This window comes from Panthera pardus, unplaced genomic scaffold (genome assembly GCF_024362965.1).
Source record: "Panthera pardus isolate Hobbes unplaced genomic scaffold, ASM2436296v1 HiC_scaffold_12, whole genome shotgun sequence".
Classification (NCBI taxonomy): domain Eukaryota; kingdom Metazoa; phylum Chordata; class Mammalia; order Carnivora; family Felidae; genus Panthera; species Panthera pardus.
The window spans coordinates 62,177,895-62,195,229 of NW_026526677.1; the positions used below are offsets into that span (position 1 = coordinate 62,177,895).

The window sequence follows — 17,335 nt, forward strand, 5'->3', positions numbered from 1 at the left end:
GTGCAACCGTTACTACGATGCATTCTAAACATTTTATCACCGCGCCCCCAAAACCCCTGTACCCATTAAGCGGTCACTTCCTTTTCCACCTCCTATGCCAAAGTCTATGGCAGTTTTAGCTAAATCCAATGCCTTAAAATATTGCTGGTGGATATTACTTTGGTGACAAAGTTGGGAGGGGTGGGTCAAGCAAGAATTTATTTCCTGAGTACCCACCCCATGCATGCCTCCGTGTGAGACACGTGTAGACGCGACAGATAGCTCTGACCGGTGTGTGTGAGGCAGTACAAGAGGCTGTGACCAGGGAACGCTTGAACTGGAACCTGAATCAACGCAGAATGGTAAGAGATGAGGCCAACAAGGTCAGAAGGGTCCCACGGGATTGGGGGGCCGAGGGGGGTTCTGCATGCAGAGAAACCTGGACTTGAGTCAGTGAATGGGGGCTCAGCCCTCTCTCTTGCCTAGTGCATCCTGGGGACACTGATGGGTGGGGATCTGGGAGATATGCAGCCCCTTCTCAGCTGATTCATCTGTAGTGGGAAGGCCTGAGCCTGGCTGTGATTGAGCTCCAGCTCCAGAGAAGCCCGACTTGGAGGCAGGCAGCCATGGACAGTTAATGAGTGATTTATTGGTGCTGCCGCACAGGCAGCTTCCCTGGGACCTGTTCCTAATTAACAACCACTAACTGGATGACATCTCTCTCTCTCTCTCTCTCTCTCTCTCTCTCTCATTTTCAAAATAAAAAAAAGGCCCCTAAAGCCTTTCTTCTCCATCTTTATAGGAGGAAAGATTTCACCTTTGGCTGCTGCCTGATTCTGAACCACAACAGGTATCTGGCAGAAATCCCACCCACTCCCTCGCTCATGCGCAGACACACATAGACATATCCTCACGTACAGTCAAACCTGTCCGCTGTTGTTCACATGTTCCCCACACCCGGTTGCACGTTAATTCCCCTGCTGACATAATTACCCTGACGTCACCACACACTTGCACTCACACACCACTGAGCGTATCTGTACTGGTCACCTGGGGTCCCACATATGCATACGTTCCTGCCCCCCACACACTCAAGCCAGCCGCTCAGCCGAGTCCTTGCACACAGCCCCGCACATATTGGCACGCACACCCCCTGCTGTGAATGGCAAAGCCCCACAGTCTCCCGCATGGCCTCAGGCGGCAATCTTCTCTGTGGTACCCACAGCTCCAATGAAGGGGCTCACCCGCTTAGAGGAGGCCTAAAATTTGGTGTCCTGACCCAGCTGGCTTAGCGGTGAGGTAGTGTGTGCCAAGGAGAGGGAAGGGAAGCTGTAGCCAGTCCAGTGTGGAGAGTTGCAACTGCCGTATCATTCAGACTAAAATGGTTTCTCCTGTTTATCACTCCTAGGGCATTAAGAAGCTCCAAATTCACTTAAGAGTCAGGCTGCGGACTGGCGGTGGGGGCAAAGTGCCTGGTACCTAATAATCATCTGTTATGGACTGAATTATTCCCCTCCAAAAGAAAAAAAAAAAAGATGTTGAAGCCTGCTACAGACTCAGTGCTTCTGTCCCCCTAAAATTCACATGTTGGAGTTCTAACCTCCAATGTGATCGTTTAAGGGGGTGGGGCCTTTGGAAGGCAATTAGGTCATGAGCCATCCTGAACGGGATCAATGCCCTTATAAAATCGACCCCAGAGAGCTTCCTCACCCTTCTGCCATGTGAGGACACAGCAAGAAGGCAGCCATCTATGAATTAGGAAACCGTCTCTGATAAGACACTGATCTTGGCCTTGGTCTTGGACTTCCCAGCCTCCAGAAATGTGTGAAATAAATGTTTATTGTGTAAGCCATCAGTCTGTGGTATTTGGCTATTGCATCCTGAACAGACTAAGACAAAGTCCTAACTCCGAGCACCTCAGTATGCGACCTTATTTGGAAATAGGGTCATTACAGATGTAATGAGTGAAGATGAGGCCTAGGGATAGCTTAGGATGGGCCCCTGATTCGACAAGACTGGTATCCTTATATGGAGACCTCCACGTGAAGACAGACATATAAGAGAACACCACGTGTTAAAGAAGACAGAGATTGTATTCCTGTAGCTGAAGCCAAGGAATGTCCGTGATTGCCAGCAACCCATCAGAAACTAGGGAGAGATAAGGAAAGATTCCCTCACACACGTCAGATGGAACATGGCTGTGTCAGTACCTTGATTTCACACTTGTAGCTTCTGGAACTGTGAGGCAATCAGTTTCTGCTGTTTGGAGGCAGCCGGTTTGTGGTACTTTGTTAAGCAGCTCTAGAAAACTAACAGAGCACCCAATAAGTACTACGGCCTTCTTCTGTTTGCTTCCCTGGGCCTCAGTCTAGTACCCTGAAACGCGGGTACGTGCTCCTTCATAGGATGCCATAAGAACCCCACGTACGGAATCTCATGTGACAGGCCCTGATTCTTCTGAAATAGATAAATGAATCATGGTCTGGCCTAGAGCGGCACAGATCTGTGAAAAGGCTTCTAGATAAATACAAAACAGACCACTGAAAGATAAGTGACGCCTCCAGCCAAGGCACCAACTGAAACCGGTCTTCACGTTCTTCTGTCTTCCCCAGTTAAACAATGCTGAACCTCTGAAGGGGACGGCAAGGTGAACCATCACTCCTACTGAAAAGTTCCACCCCAGCTTTTGAGCTGTACATATTGAGTTTCATTAAGACATTGTTGTCGTGGAATATAAAGTTAATCAATAATGGGCAGCTCTTTTGCATATTAATTAGCCAACTGTGCAAGAATAAAAAATAGATCCAGCTCACCCTCCCTCTCGGGGGGGATGCCAGGATGAGCTCACTTTGTTGGGAGTCACGACAGCAGCTCCCAAGAACCATGGCATTCTGGCGGGACCTGGGTGTAGGCGACCTGTGCCATTTTGTGGTCTTAACCACCCACCCCCTGTCACCCTGCCCGTATGGGAATATGCCTTGGATTAGTCCGGAGCTGAACAGTCTCAGCCACAGCTCACGGCTTGGCAAGTCACAGCCGTCAGGGCCTGTAAGGAGCCATGAGTCAAAGAGGCCCGGGGCAGGGGAAAAGCATGGGTTTTGGAACCGGGCAGGTCCATGTTTGAAATCAGTTTCTACTACCTCTTATATGCATGGCCTTAGGGAAGTCCCTTAACCTGTCCCAGCCTCTATTTCCTCATCTGCCAAAAACAAAGCACCAATCTTGCAGAGATATTAAGGGATGAAATGAGATTATGTAAAGAGGCTCATGTGGTACCTGACCTGTAATAACTATTCAGTAAATAACCTGTATTATTTGAGCACATATTGTTAAATGAATAATTATTTAATAGAACTTAATACAATAGCACTTATTATTAAATAAGTGATTTTCATTATTATCTTCCTGGGACACTGAGATATATCACAGGCACAAGTCACTGAAGGCTCTCAAAGCAAGCCATCATCTTGAGACAGTGGGTCTGTTCCCTTATCTTTTGGTTGGGGATGAGAAAGAGCAAAGCAGTCCTTGACAGCCAGGAAGCGGCCTGGCATTCACAGCTAGGTGGTCGCTTTTACCTGCTGAATATAAACAATTTCACCAACTTCAGAGGGGGACTCTGACTGTGACTAAGACGAAGGCAAGACCCCTCTGCAATCATGTCTGATACTCAACAAAAATGGAACACTGTCCAAACTGCAAAATGACTGAACATCCCCCTATCCTGGATAATATGAGTGACTGGTGCTTCTTTTCCAGTTACAATTTGATTTTTTTTTAATGTTTATTTATTTTTGAGACAGACAGAGTGCAAGTCGGGGAGGGGCAGAGAGAAATGGAGATACAGAATCCGAAGCAGGCTCCAGGCTCTGAGCTGTCAGCACAGATCACAATGCAGGGCTCGAACCCCTGAACCATGAGATCATGACCCAGGCCGGAGTCAGACGCTTAACCGACGAGCCACCCAGGTGCCCCTCCAGTTACAACTTTAACCTGACTTCATTCTTTCTGGCTTCTACATAAGATTTAAGACACACAGGCACAGAGTTACTCCTACTGCCTGACAGTATCCAATCCAGAACAAAGCTCCACTTCCTTGAACCCACCCCCAAATAATTTAACACAGGGCCAACCCTGTACTGAGGCACCCAATGCCCCCCCCCCCCCCACCCATAGTGTGCATTTGCCCTCACTGCCAAGAGTCTAGAAACCTCACTCAACCACAGGGGAGCTACTGGTGGTCTTTGGCTGGAGGGCATTAAAGATATTTTGATGTTTCCATGCCCTAACAGAGAGGCTGACATAGTCAAGGGGGTCTGGAGCTTTCACACCTGAGCACCAGGTAAGGCTCTCCCCTGGCCTGTTTCTGAACCAAGCAGGCATCCTTGTCCCACAGTCTCCAAGCTGCCCCTCCCCCTTGGCCATCGGAACTCCTGAAAACTGTGTTCCAGGATTGGCAGGGGTGCAGGGCTACTGTGGTACCCTTTCTTCTTGCTGTGTTCCTGTCCCCACTCTCCCTGGGCAGGTACTCAGGGCTGCAGGGGATCTTAGCAATCATTTTACTCAGGGGCAGGTTTCTTCTGCCGATTCTCTGACTGCTGGCCACCCAGCACTCATGCAACACTACGCAGATCCTGTGCAGGTATGTGGTGCTCTTCCTTGGCCCGTGAGCCCCTGGGGCCAGAGCCCATGTCTGCTTCACCACAGCATTCGTGCCACACTAGCACATGTTGCTGAGTGGGTACAGGGGAGGCATGTGGCTTCACAATCCCTCCGGCCCCCAGTTCATCCGCATGACTGCAGCCCAAGGAGTGTGCCCCCAAGGCCCCACTGCAGGAGCGTTCAAACGTGCTTCTCTTTTTCCTGAGGAAGATCCATCAGTTCACTTTCTCTGCTCTTTCACTGCTCCAGTAGTGGGCTCTCCGTATCAAGTGATGTCTTATAAAGTTCATAACCACATGAGAGTTATCACATGAAACATGAAGTCAAGGGCTACAAAGCTGCCCTGAGAAGGACACACTGGGTGGTCTGATAGGGTGACTCACAAGCTGCATGGGACTCACGCAGAGACTCACGCAGAAGAGTTAACGCAAAGGACCAAGCCTGCCACCTTAGAAAGGTCAGCTTGCAAGGCTGGCCCATGGCTGGGGTCTGGGTAAACAGGTCCTTACCTGACATGAAACCTTCCCTAAATGTTAAGAGTAGCTTTGGGCTGCCTGGGTGGCTCAGTCAGTTAAGCATCCTACTTCAGATCAGGTCATGATCTTGTGGTTCAGGGGTTCGAGCCCCGTGATGGGCTCTGTGCTGACAGCTCAGAGTCTAGAGCCCACTTCAGGTTCTGTGTCTCCCCCTCTCTCTGCCCCTCCCCCGCTCACACACACTCTCTTTCTCTCTCAAAAATAAGTAAACATTAAAAAAAAAAAGTGGCTTGACCATGCCTAGACAGTGTGTATAAATAATGAGCGTCTTCCTTCTGAGAGTCTAAAATTTGGGCCTGAGTTAGGCAGAAGGCACCTATGTGACCAGCCATCTGATGAAATCTTTCGGCACACGGCCTCTTTTGAGCTTCTTGGTAGAGAGCACTTTGCATGTCATTACCACTCATTGCTGGAATCAGGCCCATCCCCAGTGACTCTGCTGGGAGAGGACTCTTGGAAGCTTGTGCCTGGTTTCCTCCAGACTTCACCCTCCGCACCTTTTCCCTTTGTTCGTTTGCTTTGTATCCTTTTGCTGTAATAAGTCTTAGCCATGTGTCTCACTGTATGCCGAGCCCTGTGAGTCCGTCTAGGGACTCACTGAGCCTTGGGCACTCTCCCCCCCCCCTCCCACCCAGCACACATGCATGGGCTCCAAGTTCAAAGCTCCCCTGACAGGGTTCAAAGTCAGGGTGTGGGCTCAGGTGCCCTAGACCAGGGAATTGATGTGCTAATTTATGAAATGCTGGGTATTAAAGGACATTGTGAGCTATTACACACTCCCCAGATGTGAGTAATAATGGCCCAGCGCCACAGCCGACTTTTGAAGAGCTTTTTAAATCTAGCTGAGGGAAAAAAGTGACACGATTATTTTCTCCAAATAAAATGCATCTTTTAGCACTGCTAACTCTAGCGTGGAGGTAATAAATTGTCGAAAGTTGTGGACGTATGTAGAAAGAAGGGTAAATCCTTTGGACTTGAGCAGTTTCCCTCTTTTTTTGCTACCATGTAAGGCCACAGGACTGGAGAGATGCCCGCAGTACCTTACTTCTAATGGGTTGTCTACCTTCTGACTTAGCCCATTTGGTTCCTATTGAAGAGTCTCCTCCGCATTTTCACAGCCCAGTTCACACCCATCATGGCCCGGCTCTCCTCCCTCTTCCACCCTTCTGAGCAGCTGGAGTGGCAAACAATCTCCCTTTGTTTATACCACACTTCAAACCTGGTTTGCTCCATATGATTATCTGCTTTTTGGAGGCACATTCAGAAAAGCAATTTGTTTTGTAGCTAAGGTCCTACAAAGCTGAGCACAGAAAACTCATTTAGGAGCCAGGCTGCCGAGTGGCAGTGGAAAGAAAAGTGCTCTTCAGTATTTGGAACATAGAGGGTTCGGCTCTTTATTTGAAAGGAAGTTTCCTCCCGAACAAAGAGCCCAGGCTGAGATCCTTCTCCTAGTGCGACTGGGAGAAACGGGCCTGAGCAAAATCAGGCCCTGGTAGCTGGGGAGTCATCTTTGGCGGGAGGGGCCAGGCTGGGGCCAGCTGCCAGTTACAGTTACGGACACCAGTGTGTGGGTGTGGGGTCAGAGGGACCTGGGGTTGAATTCCATCCCGACCACTTCCCAGCCGTGTGATCTCAGGGCACTTCCAAAACAACGAAGACACAGAGATCTGCCTCCAAGGCTGCTGCAAATGTTGAACAGAATGTGAGAACACTTCGTAAATCACAAAGTGCCGCACAATTAATAACAACAACAGCCTAAGCTTATACGGCACTTCCTGTGCACCAGGCACTATTCTAAGTGCTTTAACCCTCTGGGCTCATTTAATCCTATGAGGGAGACAGGAGAAGTATTCCCATTGTACTGGCAAGGAAACTGAGGCATGGGGAGATTCAGAAACTCGCCCACAGTTGTGGGACACTGTGTGACGCAGCTAGTAAGTTAAAGAGCTGGTGTTCAAATCCAGGCAGTCTGGCTCCGGAGTCTGTGCTTAAAGGTGTGAATTACCAAGCATTTTGTTTTTGTTTTGTTTCGTTTTGTTCGAGGGAATGGTCTTGCATGCTGGCACCTTTTTAACTCAGAAAACCGTTGGCACTCATCCCCTCGAATAGTTTTGCACTTCTGTCTCCCCGAGGCAGCACCGGCAGGGGTAAGAGCTTTGGATTTCAACAGCCCTGTGTTAGGCATCAGCTTTGTGACTTCCTGGCTGGCAAGTTACTTAAGCTTTCGAAGCCTGTCTTAGTCAGCTTGGGCTGCCATAACAAAATACCACAGCCTGGCTTCGACAACAGAAATACATTTTCTCACAGCTCTGGGGGGTGCCAGCATGGTTAGGTTCTGGTGAGAACTCTCTTCCTGGCTTGCAGATGGCTGCCTTCCTGCTAGGTGCTCACATGGATTTTCCTCCCTGCACGTGCATGGAGACAGCCACGTCTCCCTCTTCCTCTAAAGGCACTAATCCCGTCATGAGGGTGCCACCTTCACAACCTCATCTAAACCTAATTACCTACCATCACACTAGGGGTGAGAGCTTCAGCATGTGAATTTAGGACACCACCCCACGCACAGTGGCGCGAGGGGCAATTTCATCACAGCAGAATGGGAAGAACAAACTCTGTCCTGTTGGTTGACGTCCTCACCTCGATCAGGGAAAGCATTTGCCCCCTTTGACCTCTCCTTGCTTAAACCTTTTGTGTGGTTCCCTACGACCTTCAGGGGAAAGGCTGAGCTCTTGAGCCAGCAGTTTTCAGCTGTCCTCTGCCATGATGGGACCCAGTCTTTCTCTCTGGCCTCATCTCCTCTTAATCCCCACCGGCTCAGCCAGGACAAACTGTTTGCTATGTCCTGAACAGTGCACACGGCCGGGTGTCAGACCTGAGGCTTCTGACTGCTGGCTGAATGCTCCTTATCTTCACCATTGCTGCTCCCTGCCATCAGAAGAGGTTGGGAGCAACCTCTTGGGAGTTGAGTGGCTCCCTGCCACTTTGGGAAGAGTGTAGGGGAGGGCCTGGCTTTCTCTGAGACCTCTCCCCTGAAGAGGTATGTTGTGGGGTTTGCCCGGAGTCTGGATCTACATCCTGTGAGTAAGCACTATTAACCTCTCTGCACTACGCTTCATGTATCAGGCTCACATGAACTCCCAGGAGCCCTTCCGCACACTTTCACATGTTCCACATGCTTCTCTCTGGCCCAAAATCAAAGGAAAGAAGGCCATTGCTATACTGTAGTCAATCTGTTTGCGTTGATTAGGGTGTAATTAAATTTGTAACAAGCATCCCCGGGTCGGGGGAAGGCAAATTTGACTTAACATGCTAGCTGCCTGTGGTGCGCATGTAGATGTGCCCAGGTCCCTCTCCGGTTGCCTTTGTGCTGAGTAGAGAGATTCAGCTGGTTAGGTGAACGCAGGGATGGCCCTTCCAGTCCCCTGTATCTTCCTGAGTCAGCTCTTCCTGTCTGGGGGGTGCCTTTCCTGCTGTCTTCACAGCTCACAGTTACCCTAGGGCATGTTAGTCACCCCACTGGCCATTCTCATAGGAGAGATGGCTGGGGTCTACAAACCAGGGATGCCGGCTCTATCATCATGCACGCCATGTGACGATGGGCGAGTCGATCTGATCCCAGAGCCCAGCCTCCTTCTACTGAATCTTGAGGCCCTGACAAATCTATACTCATTCTCAGTAAGGGAGCCTTAGAAGTACCAATGTCAACAGTTTTTGGACAAGACTGTGACATCATGGATTGTGGAATCTTCAACCTAAGGGGTTCTTGAAGGAAAGGAATTGACGTGCACAAAGTCCTGCTATGTGCCAGGTACCATTTTTTAGTGTTAAACTTTCTTTTTTTCTAACTGAACCCCTCAGTAAGAAACACATTGTAGGTGATGACCTAGTTGACCTAATGCAGGTGCTACGTGTAAAGGATAATTAAAATAAAAATTCACAAACTGACTTTCCTCACTATGTGCTATGAACTCTATTCTGCTCCTCTCGGTTCTCTTTGCTAATACTATTTCAAATGATTGTGCTGAGCCACAGCCTTTATTTCGGGATTGGTCATGACCCAGTTTGGAAAACACAGTATTGACCCCTCCGTGTGCACAGTCACCTTTCAGCCTCGTTACAACTTTAGGAGGTAGGCACATGTTCATTGCCACAATGCAGATGAAGAAACCGAGGCCCGGTGAGATCCAGTAGGTTGCACAAAAATCACCCGATTCCTGAGTGGCTAAGCTGGGATTCTGAGTTCAACCCCAAAGCCCATTCTCCTTCCAAGTCATCTTGCTGCCCGAGATTCCAATAACCTCATCTGGTTGACGGGAAAACTAATACCTGGAGAGGAGGAGTGGCTTGCTCAGGGTCACACTGGGACTGGTGACAGAGGCTAAAACTGAAACCAGGTTTGTCCCTGGACTCCACACACCCTGGCACTGGAACGAGGCTCCCGTGGGTAAGGGAGCTCTTTCCCCACCACCAGTTACTCCCTTCCCCCCTGAAGTCATCCTGGATTAGATGCAGTTGAAACAGGCCCAGGATCCATTCTCCCGGGACAGAGCTGGGCTTATTGATGGGGAAAAAAAGGTGCCTGGAAAACGTCTTCTGGTAGGAAGTTTGTCACTGTGCACATCATTGCTTCCAATGAGTTGAGAATCGTGTTGGCTCAAATTGAAAGCAAAACTGTGGTTTGCTGTACCTCTCTGCACACGGCGGGTCCTAACCTAGTTTCGAGAATGCAATGTATCTTAATTTAGCATAGCTTTGACTCTCCCTATCTTGCTTTTCCTCTTCCCAGTGCGGAATTGTATTAGCATGTTCTGCCCACCAGGGAGAGCAATGAAGCTCGCCAGTGCCTCGCGGACTGGGGAGCATTGAAACTGGGCCAGGACTCCTTAAAGTCCCCTTACAAGGAACTCCCAAGAGCAACACTGTTCGTGGCTGTCAGATACTGGCTTCCAGATCCTAGGCAATTCTAGCAGACGTGAAGGTACGGAGAGGAGGCCCTGTGTCACACTTCACCAAGGCAGTTTGAGGCACCCGGCCAGAAGGAAGGGTTTTATGGAAATACGGCTGAAGGGAAGCTAAGATAATAACAACACAAGATGGTGCCAAGAGTCTCATGTGGGAGGTAGGCAAGGCTGGGAGTGGGAGTCAGGCAGCAAGGTCAGCAGCGGGTCGGAGGGTGGGATGAGGGGCGGGCAGGGGGGTTGGCTCATAGCCACGGCCATGAGAGAGCACGGGGTGCGGCACGGGACAGGCCGGTGCTCAAGGACCTGGCTGCTGGGCCAAAGGAGCTGTGAGGTTAGGAGAAGGGTCAAATGCGTCCCTCCCCTGAGAGTACCCGGGAGCCCATCTCGGTCACAGAATCTGAGTATGGAGGTCTTCCTCGCTGCTACGAGGCCCTGGAGGGACCAGGGAAGAGGTGGCTTGTTCCCTTCTCCAGGCCCAGATACGGTCTTCACTGCCTCCACGCTTCCTCTTTGTCTTAGCCCCCATCCTCTCTCTCTGGATTATAGCAATAGCCTCCTACGTTGACATGGCCCACTAGAGTCTACTCTCAACAGAGCTTCCAGAATGCTCCTGTCTTAGCATCAATCAGAACCTGTCGCTCCTCAGCTCAGGACCCTCCTGTGACTGCTCATGCAATGGCCTGCCCACATCACGTCTTTGACATCTCCCCAACCCCGGCCATACTGGTCTCATTACTACTTATCACACAAGCCAGATACGCTTCTGCCTCAAGGCTTTTGAACCTGCCCACCCTTCTGCCAGGATTGCTTTCCTTCCAGATGTCCTCACCACTTACTCCCATGCCTACCTCAAACGCCACCTTCTCAGTGAAGCCTTCTTTGGCCACCATGTTTAGAACCGCAACCTTGCTCTCACCCTGGAATTCCCTCTCCCCTTTTTCATAACATCCTGCAGCATTTAGTTTTTAAATTTTTTTTAATGTTTTATTTATTTTTGAGACACGGAGAGACAGAGCATGAACAGGGGAGGGTCAGAGAGAGGGAGACACAGAATCTGAAACAGGCTCCAGGCTCTGAGCTGTCAGCACAGAGCCCGACGCGGGGCTCAAACTCACGGACCGCGAGATCATGACCTGAGCTGAAGTCGGCCACTTAACCAACTGAGCCACCCAGGCGCCCCAGCATTTAGTTTTTACACTTGTTTATCATCAGTCTCCCCACTGAGCAGTGGGTGGTTTCATCTGTATCGACCATGCTGGGACCCCAAGACCTAAAACAGTAACTGGAACATAGTAGGTGCTCAATAAATAGTTGTTAAATGACAGGATCCTGCTCACTCTCCAACATCCCCTCCGAACACATCCCCTTCCCATATTCTCAGTTACACTCCTGTCTTCTAACTTCGTGGGACACACCCTTTACTTGTCCACCTTCATGCCTTGTCTACAGACAACGCCCTTTCTTCCCCCTTTTCACCTGTTAGTCTTTTCCACCCCTCAAAGCCCAGTGGCCAGCACTTCTTCCATAAAACCTTCTCAGATACCTTCTGGTTGGAATTTTTCTCTTAAACCTCTATGATCCCTACTCTAAATGTCTTTTGTCCAGCAGGTCACAACCTGAGAGTGGCCTGGTATGATCTCTAGCTCCACATCAACTCTAACAGGTTATAGATTCAGTTTCTTTTCTTCAAGCTTCTCACATTGACAAAGAACATTATGTTCTGAAAACAGCTAGAATCACCTCCTAGATTATATATATATATTGTACACGTTGACCTAATAGAAACATGTTTCTATAAAACAGAACAAACTGTGGAGTGCAGTGGCTAGGAAAGATCACGGGTATTGGGGAGAGGCGGATGTGGACTCAGACCCTGGTTCTGCCATTTACTAGCTGTGCAACCTTCAGCAAGTCACCTCTCTGAATCTCAGTTTCCTCGGCTGGAAATTGAGGAAAGGCTAAGAGTTAATGGGCTTGTTGTCTCTATGTTCCTTCTAGCTCCTGGATTCTCAGATTCTCGGGTTCTCGGGTTCTCTAATAAGGCTGTTTCTAATCCTTTTTTGGAAGTTGGGGCCTTAGAGCACTCATTGTCCATGGATAGCTGCCCAGGTGGAGAGTCGAATTCCCGAACTCCTCCGTGTTCCTGAAAGGGAGTATGGGCAGCTCATGAGGCAGAAGTGCAGTCAAACCCAGCTGTCCAACTTCTCAGGCTGAGGGAGCCTGGCTTCCTACCTTAGAAGATGGAGCCTTATGCACACAATGGCTGGGTAGCTGCAGTTTCTGGCCTCTCAGGGAATTAATGATAGATATGCTTATAGATTTTTTAAACCAAGTCTCATGAGCATGGGGCTATGGAGGGTAGAGGATAAATTGAGTTAAATTGGTAATGAGCTTCTTTCTCACTGTGCTTTGGAGATGCTCCCCTAATCTTCTGACTCTGAATAAGCAATTTGGCTGCCTAATTAGGTTAACCAATAATTTCCCTTTTGACACCCAGGCTGCTTGATACTTTTGGGGTAACTGTGATTCTGTTCATCATTTCTTTTCTAAATGCATTTCTCAATGTGCCTCTGGGATTAAAGCACAGGGTAAATTCTCACTATTCCCCAGACCACCCCCCGCCCCCCGCCTGCCTCTTCACATGCCTCTAAGCCTCGCCTGGTGCAATTTTCTCTACCGGGAATGCCTCTCTCAGATCCCTCATGCTCAGTGAAATCCTACTTGGCCTTCAAGCCCACGTGCATAACAAGAGTGAGATGAAGGAATGAGCCTTTGCACCCTCAGGGTAAGACCAATGGCTACTTTTACCATCATTCCACAGCTCCTTAGAAAATTAATATCAATAGGCAGCATCAGTTAAGGACCAACACAGACTGCATGCTTCACAGGTATAGCGTAGGCTCATAGTAACGCATCAAGGAAAGAAGACATGCTGATTCTGTTTTCTTTTAATTATTGTGGTAAAACATACATAACCCTTTTTTTTAATGTTTATTTATTTTTGAGACAGAGAGAGACAGAACGTGAGTGGGGGAGGGGCAGAGAGAGGGAGACACAGAGCCCGACGCGGGGCTCGAACCCACGGACCGTGAGATCATGACCTGAGCCGAAGTCAGACGCTTAACTGACTGAGCCACCCAGGTGCCCCAACATACATAACCCTTTAAACCAGTACAATCCAGAGCATGAAGTACATTCACATTGTTGTGTGACCATCACCTATTCATCTGCAGAACTTTTACAGCATCCCTACCTGAAACTCCGCATCCATTAAACCCTAACTCCCCATTCCCTGCTCTCTTGGCCCCTGGTAACCACCGCCACATTGTCTTAGAAATGAGGAAGCCGTGGCTTGGGGAGCCGAGGGGTCTTGCCCAAGGTTTCAGAGCTGGACAGGGCACAATCAGGAGAGGAGAGCAGAGCTCCTCATTAGACTCCAGAACTGCTGCTCTTTCAACCCTGCAACAGTGCCTGCTATACCTCCGCTGTAGACAGAGACCCAAGGTCATCCTATCTCCACCTCCCTGCTATTCATCTAGACTCCTGACTCCAGAATCATGCCCAGCACACTGAGGGAGCTTGGGATAGGTATAGAGCGAATTACAATATGCATCTACAACAGAGACGTTGTTGTCAGACTGACCCAGCAGTTGGGAACGGAGCTCGAATCGCAACCTTTGCTTTCTAAAAACATTTATTGACGCCAACTGTGTGCCTGGCCTGGTGCCAACTTCTCCATGCCGTCCCCTAGCCTGCTGGCCCCACTCAGCAGAGGAGGCCCGAGGGCTGGCTCTGCCTGACGGCCATGGTGCAGAAAATTTGTGTTTACATTACCCAGTCAATTCTGTATTTATTTTGGATATTAAGCAGTGACATAAAAGCTGCTGACATTAACCTTCAGGGGCAGAAACTGGCTTTAATGGACCCCATAAAAGTTATTATTGATGGCAGCTGCATGCAGCATCGCCATGACCTCAGCAAAACCCTCCACCACTATCAATACTGTTGACAATTACTATTGACTAATGCGAGGCTGGGTGGGTAGGCAGAGTTGATGTTCCTTCCTGTGGCTGGAAGTTGCTGGAGTTACTCTGCATTTCACATTTGGTAAAGATCTCTGAGAACGTGGTCACGTATTTTTGGTGGCCTCAACTGAGGGTCTAACACTCGCTGATTCAAATGGAGGTGGGCAAGGAGCTCAGATTATGGGACTGAAAGATCTGAGTTCCCACCCAAGCTTTGGTGACCTGCTGACTTCCCAGCTTCACAGTCTCTGCCAGGAGACTTTTTGGAGCCTCAGTTTCCCCATCTGGGAAACGGGAATGCCATGACACTGTCATGAGGATTAAAGGCAATCACGCATGAGCAGTGGCTTGACACATGATAGGCCCTCCGTATGGCTCCCCTGCACTTCTGGAAAGTGGTCACACTCTGAGGTGTCTGGCTAATGTACCCAGTGCGATAGGGTCCCGTTCTGGTGGCAAGACCCAAGTTCTCATCAAAGAAGGAGAACTAGGGGAGGGGATGAATGTGAGACAGAGAGAGGAGGGCAGAGGAGGGAGAAGGAGATGGGAGGGGCATGGAGAAGGGAGGGAGAGCAGACAGGACAGAACCAGACTCCTGGGTAGGGCCCGGTGTCAGCTCTTCCCCCTTCATTCCCAGAGCCCCGGTCCTCAGCTGTAAGTTGGGGAGACAACGGGGCACACAATAGCACTGTCAACTTCATCAGTAGACAAAAGGGAGCCATTCCTACCTACGGCTCACGCACTGTCAGTATGATTCACTGTCACTATTTAGACCCGAGGATAACAAAGCTGTTAGCGTAGCTTTCCACCTAGGGGCAAGTGGACAAGCACATGGGCAGCTGTGGGTGTCTGGGCTTGGGGACTCCAGGCCTGGAAGGGCTGCGGAGGTCGGGGGATCTCTGTTAGAGTCACCTGTCCACCTCCTTTGCCTGCCTGTCTTCCTCGAGCACAGCGAGGCTTGAGTGCGGCAGCCAGTGTTGAAACAGACCATCGGAAGAGAAGGAAGAGGTGGCCCGGCCAGGGGAAGCAGGCAGCCATTTCCTGTCCCCGTTATCAATTTCCCTTCCCTGTTATCAAAGGCTGAAGCTCTTGAGGCTCCTCGACCATGTCATTATCACCCAACAGAGGCTTGATTCAGCTCTAATTCAGCTCTCAGGGAATATACAATAATGTGGGCGGCGTGCACCTCACTCTGTCATGACTTTGTGGAAAAATGATCATTTGTCACCACGGCCAGAAGCCTGCAAAAGAGCAAACAACCTAAGTACTTCGCTGCAGAGGAAATTCACGGTCACTAGGGCTACAAGAATAAAGATCTTAGAGTCATGAAGGCCTGAGTTCAAATCCTGTCTTGCTAGTGATGTGACTTCTGCAGGTATCTTAACCTCTCAGTGCCATAGTCTCCTTATTCTGTGCAATGGGGATGATACAACCTACCTCAAAGCAGTGTTCCTGGGGGGAAATGAGATCCTAGAACTAAAGCATCAGCACTGCTTGGGGGCCGCTGGTTAGCAGCAGCTGCTGACTGCTAACATTGCTATTATCATATTATCATTTTCTTCTTGTGAGCCTCCATCTTGACACAAGCACTTCAGATCACAGAATCCCAGATCTAGAAGGGCTTGCGGGTCCTTCAGCTCAGCTCTTCCCCAAAAGTGTTCATTAGAACACCGAACCCATCAGACGCTCTGAGAGCAAAGTGTTCCATGCTCACATCAATTTGGGGGATGCTGCGTATGTCTCTCCTAGGTGGTTTACCCATTAGCAGGCACGTTAATAGATTAAAGGCTCTGAGAAGTCCTGCAGCAAAGAAATTGGCTTAAAACAACATAGTGTTTCCTACATTATTTGACCACAGGGCACTTTCCGGCTGTCATCCCCACCCCACCCTAAGAACTATTAACATTCTCAGATACAGGAAATGCTGATTTTGTTTAAAACTACTTATTTCACAGATGAGGAAAAGGAAACAGAGGTCCAGAGAAAGAATCCAACTTATCCGGTGCCACACTCCGGGTCAGTAATGGAACTGAAGCTCCCTGTCTCCTGATCAGAGACCATTTTCTCTGTAAAGGCCTTTCATATCAAATCCAAGCTCTTGTTCAGTGCATGGCGAGAGTGGGGGGCAAAGGGGCTGCTGCCTTGGCTTGGGCCTTGGTGGGAAGCTGGGAAGGTGGGAAGGTGGATGGCTTGTCACTGCAGAGAGGGGGATCTCCCTCGGTGCTGAGGTCATTGTCCTCCTCACAGGGCAAGGGAGGGTGCCAAGGCCAAGCCAGTATCCAGGCACTTCTGCTCCCTCACCCCTCAGACAGGTGCACAGGCTCCCACAGGAAAACTTCCGAGCTCTCTGGGAGGGCTGGTGGAATGGATATTTGGAACTCTGCTGCACCTGACTCTTTAAGGAAATAAATTTCCCACCTGACCCTGACCTTACCTGGTCTCCTGCCCGACTCAAATCTGGGACTCTGTTGTGTCTAACCTAGCTAGAGCATCCTTTTCAGAGATTAACCTGCCGAAGCCTTCACCTCTGACCTGGTCTCCACCCTCGCCCTCCTCCCCAACACACGCCTCTGGGGAAGCCTGCACAGGAATTAGGAGGATCCTGCACTCGGAGCTGGAAACCAGTAGGGGGCACTGGTGCCTGGCTCGGCCTTTCCAGTTTTCACTCCCATTGCCCTTCCCACCCTGGTATGGAAGCACTAGCACATCCCCTTCCTGGACTTCTGAGACACAAAAAACCTCCCCGCTCCCCTGGGCAGAGGGGCTGTCCCTGTCTCCACTCCCCTCCCCAAGGCTGTGCTGCCAGACCCAGCAGCGGCCTCCTCAGTTCTGGCCCGGGTCCACAAAGCTGCCCAGAGTGTGGCTGGGCACAAAGCACCAGAGAAGGGAGACCGCAGGGCTGCAACTAACCCAGAGCCCCTCAGACATCTGCCAAGGAGGTCCCAAAAGTAAGGAGGGAAATTCTGAAACCGGGTTCCCGCCCTTCCCCTGTACCAAGGAGACATGTGAACGAGCTGCCATCTTTTTCTCCCACAACATCTCTTGGGCCTTGGAGGAAGGGGTGCAGAGGTGAGGGTGTGATCGAGCCCAGAACCTGCACGTCCCCAGATCTGCACATGAGATCGGGGGAAAGCTGGAGCAAACCCTCAGGCTTTGAGTTACCCCAACATGA

The 17,335-nt window shown here is 50.0% G+C and overlaps 1 protein-coding gene across 1 annotated transcript in view; it reads right to left on the bottom strand.

The window, feature by feature from the left end:
- TENM4 (teneurin transmembrane protein 4) overlaps window positions 1–17,335 on the bottom strand; it is a 2,883,939-nt gene that overhangs the window by 363,934 nt on the left and 2,502,670 nt on the right.